This window comes from Glycine max, chromosome 8 (assembly GCF_000004515.6).
Source record: "Glycine max cultivar Williams 82 chromosome 8, Glycine_max_v4.0, whole genome shotgun sequence".
NCBI classification, from domain to species: Eukaryota; Viridiplantae; Streptophyta; class Magnoliopsida; order Fabales; family Fabaceae; genus Glycine; species Glycine max.
This window is the reverse complement of record NC_038244.2, coordinates 12333116-12337758: the sequence shown is the minus strand read 5'-3', so window position 1 is coordinate 12337758 and position 4643 is coordinate 12333116. Positions and strand designations below refer to the sequence as shown.

At 38.8% G+C, this 4643-nt stretch overlaps 1 long non-coding RNA gene across 1 annotated transcript; it reads right to left on the bottom strand.

Moving 5' to 3' along the window:
• Window positions 1–3610, bottom strand: LOC100783042 (uncharacterized). Its single transcript, XR_415515.4, has 2 exons — window positions 1673–3610; window positions 1–315 (listed from the first exon to the last, which is right to left on the bottom strand). It is a non-coding gene; the product is annotated as an uncharacterized lncRNA (long non-coding RNA).
• Window positions 3611–4643: the final 1033 nt, after the last annotated feature.

The following is a 4643-nucleotide window of genomic DNA, read 5'->3' as shown; positions in this document are numbered from 1 at the left end:
TAAAAAATCGTCAAGTTCTATCAATTATTTCACAACGCACAAAACATTGTCTAACAGAATTGGTAGCTCAAGCAAATGAGCATCCTGCGTTCAAATAATTGCATAAACTTTCTATCTCAAAAGTTGCAACACAACAAGGTATAGACAAATCAAAATCAAACATAGGCCACAGGATTTTGAAAGGCCAGAGTGTATGCTAAACAATGTCTCTCCATCTTTCCAGAATTTATTCCAGATTTAATTGAAGGATTGCAATCAATGGTGATCATCATCAGCATGCCCATCGGGTGATCCACCAGGTCCTACCACTTCAAGCTGTTTTTGTAAAAAAAAATGGATAGAATAATTAGCATCAATGTGTAAACAGTCATTTGATTACTATTGTTCTAAATAGTTGAAAAGAATTTGATTCAAGTTCACTCTCAGAAGTTGACACACGACGGCAGTTTAAACAAACCTATGCACTGCACTACTTAAGGTTAGATTCTCCAACAATTCCCTTGCAGCCACATACACTAAAAAGTGTTTCCTAGCTTGCTACCAACTACAGATACATTAAAGCTTATTGATAGCATCGACAAAAAGATAACAAAAGTCAAAGCCCTATGGAATTTTGAACTATTTTCTAGAATGTTAATCGATAATTCAAGGATTTGTTGAGCAGTTAGGAAATAAATTGATTTGTTAAAGATGACCAGCAGCCATGGTCGTTAAACTTGAGTGTTTAACTCGTGAACTTGCATGAGTTTACGTGTTCACCCGCTCAAAATTGTGAGTTTACGGCCAATTCAGAGTTTGGTTCAGTTTCCTAAAACAGCCCCAACAAAAATCTGCCTTTTTCATTAGGATTTTGTCCTTCTTTATTGGCTACCATGCATTTTCAGCTGGTTTCTCCTTTGAACACTTCTTCTCCAATGACAGATGTTGATGAAAACAAAGATGCTGAAGATCATTAACTCTTTTACTTATATTTTGTGTTTTCACTTTATGAATTTTTAAGTTTAAATTTGGTCATTTATGCATAATTTGATCACTGCCATACATTGACACTGTAGTGTGCTTTGTTACCAAGTTTGATGCTGGTTTTTTTATTGTTTTATGGTTTTCATTTGTCATTTGATTTTAATACTATAATTATATATTATATTATTAAACTTGGTTTGGATACTACAACTATTTTTTATAATTATTATTTTGGTATAAGGTAAACTCTTTTGAGTTTACAAGTCCTTCACGAATTTACACAAAATCAAATTTAATAACCTTGCCTGAAGCTGATAAAATTTTGATTCTAACAAAAAGTTCTGTTGTTTGACTTGTCATTTGCTTTTGTAAGGTAAAAAACAGGTCAACCAGAACTCAAGGGGCGATTCCAAGTGCTTCTATTGAATTTATTTGGGTTATCTCATTATAATAAAAGTAGTTAAGCTGAAAATTGAAGGAGTTTGGTTAAGCATATAAAAGTGATTTACAACCCTCCTATAAACTCTTTTTAGCTTTTTCAGTAAGTTTCACTTTCACATAAAATTTACCAAAATAAGATTATTAAATTGAGCACTTATGACAAGACCTCTCATAAACCAAGGTAACCAACCAAGCACACAAGATTTTCATCAAACAACATGAATATGAACTAATAAATAAATTCACAATCAGTATGGGAGGAAATTACCTTTTCAATAGGACAAAATATCATCTACCTTGTCAAGTAGAAACAGGCTCTCAGCGTAATAAGCAGGGTATAGAGTCCATAAACCCCCCTCTGCAATTGGAAGTTGTATAAGGATCTGTGTCTCAAGGTCTAAGGAATAGACTAATTGCCCCTGAACAATTATCAGCAGTGACCCTCTTCTGTTTCTAATCATGACGCCGCCCACGCTGTAAAAGAAGTGTGGATAGATGCCTAATTCATCGATTGAAAAATCATAGATGTTGCTCCAAAATTGCACTCTATCAAACTTTGTCAACTCCCAAATTTGACAAGAGGATGGCCTCCCATTCATCCGAGGGAAGTGGCAGACTATAAGAAAAGGGCTCACAGCAGGGCGGTGGCTACCACCTTTGACGACACAAAGCAAGACGCAATCAGAGGAGGAACGAGCCAAACACTCGGGAAGCATTACCTCATCAAACTTCTCTCAGAAAAAATCAAAGGAGAGCACAAAATAGTAGTACCAAGAACCGCAAATGTCGTCCACTTTGCGTCGGGCACAGCAAAAAACAATCCCGCCAAGCATGTCCCTACCATCAAATTTATCACTATCACACAAGCTATATAGGTCAGTAGAAGCCGAGATAATCCTCCAAACCCGGTGGCTAAATGTGAGCCACGTGAGAGTCATGAGGGGTACGAGACAAAGCGAGTCTGACCAGCGTGTGGTCACCGGTTTGGGAATCAAAGCCCAAGAACAAGGATACCTAAATCAAGGCACAAGAAGGTAGAGGATGATGGAGCCTGATGTAACGGCGTAGAGATGGATTGCATAAGAGGATGATAATGGACAAGAAACCGTCCGAGAGGCAGACCAGACCGTCGAAGATAACTTTGATTTCTAAGTCGATTTTAAGATCAGGGTGAGGTGGGAGGGAAAACACAAACCAGAGTCAGAGAGGACATCGTTTTCACGGCAGAGGAAGTTCCTCCTCTGATCCGCAACTTACTCCGCCGTGAAAACGCTATCCTCTCTAACTCTGGTTTGTGCTTTCCCTCCCACCTCACCCTGATCTTAAAATCGACTTAGAAATCAAAGCCATCTTCGACGGTCTGGTCTGCCTCTCAGACTGTTTCTTGTCCGTTATCATCCTCTGCAATCCATCTCTACGCCGTTACATCAGGCTCCATCGTCCTCTACCTTCTTGTGCCTCGATTCAGGTATCCTTTTCTTGGGCTTTGATTCCCAAATCAGTGACCACAAGCTGGTCAAACTCACTTTGTCTCGTATCCTCATGACTCTCACGTGGCTCACATTTAATCTGTTGACACCGGGGTTTGGATGGTTATCCTGGCTCCTACTGACATATATAGCTTGTGTGATAGTGATAAATTTGGTGGTAGGGACATGCTTGGCGGGATTGTTTTTTGTTGTGCCCGACGCAAAGTGGACGACATTTGCGGTTCTTGGTACTATTTTGTGCTCTCCTTTGATTTTTCCTAAGAGAAGTTTGATGAGGTAATGCTTCCCGAGTGTTTGGCTCGTTCCTCCTCTGATTACGTCTTGTCGAAGGTGGTAGCCACCGCCCTGTGAACCCTCTTCTTACCGTCTGCCACTCCCCTCAGATGAATGGGAGGCCATCCTCTTGTCAAATTTGGGAGTTGACAAAGTTTGATAGAGTGCAATCTTGGAGCAACATCTATGATTTTCCAATAGATGAATTAGGCATCAATCCACAATTCTTTTACAGCGTAGGCGACGTCATGATCAGAAACAGAAGAGGGTCACTGCTGATAATTGTTCAGGGGCAATTAGTTTATCCCTTAGACCTGGAGACACAATCCTTGTACAACTTCCAATTGCAGAGGGGGGTTTATGGACTCTATACCCTGCTTATTACGCTGAGAGCCTGTTTCTACTTGATAAGGTAGATGATATTTTGTCCTATTGAAAAGGTAATTTCCTCCTATACTGATTGTGAATTTATTTATTAGTTCCTATTCATGTTGTTTGATGAAAATCTTGTGTGCTTGGTTGGTTACCTTGGTTTATGAGAGGTCTTGTCAAACCACAATAAGATTTGACTTGGATATCCGATTGAGTCTCATAATATATCAAGATGTTTGAAATTAAAAACAGAAACTCTGAGAAAATTCTTCTTACTAAATTTTAAGAGAAAATAAAAAGAGACGCATCGACACTGTTTGTAGTTTGGAGGGATGTGGTCTGGACTTTGACTTAATGAAAAAGTAAAGGAGGAGGGATAGGGATTAAATATTACTACCACATAGCATTATTAGCACGCGGATGTTGCTAGGTGCACCCAACACTTAAAGTGAAAAGGTGAAAATACTCTTGTGTATTTTTAAAAATGTTTTTGTGCACCCAGTTCATTCAAGTTGATCCGCATATGCAATAAGTTGATTCGCATAGGTTTTAGTTGATCCGCAGTTGATATAGATAATCTGCAAGCTTCTTACGGATCAAATTGATCCGCAAGCTTCTTACTGGTCAAGTTGATCTGCAAGTTGATTTTTAAAACTTACGGATCAACTTGATCCGTAAGAGACTTACGGATCAACTTGATCCATAAGTCTTAAAAATTAACTTGCGGATCAACTTGATCCGTAAAGGAAGAAAGATGACAGGAGTACGTAATTTGGTCATTTTCAAAGAATACTGAATGCTACAGCAATAATGCTGGGTGCACCTAATAACACTCATTGCATTTTCTGAACTACCTTTGGGCCATGATGTCCCACATGTATCATAAATCCCAAGAAGCATTTGAATCACCCAAAACGGTTCATTAAGGGGTATCTTTAAAGGGATGCCAACTTCATCGTAAGACACGTATAAGTTTTATGTATGTTGTTTGAATTGAAAAGCAATCAGGTGGCACCCGTGTGGTGCAAGTCAAGTTACATCCCTTCAATCAAATATTCAATACTTCGCGGCAAACATTTGCTCTTGATCTATACTTCATGCATC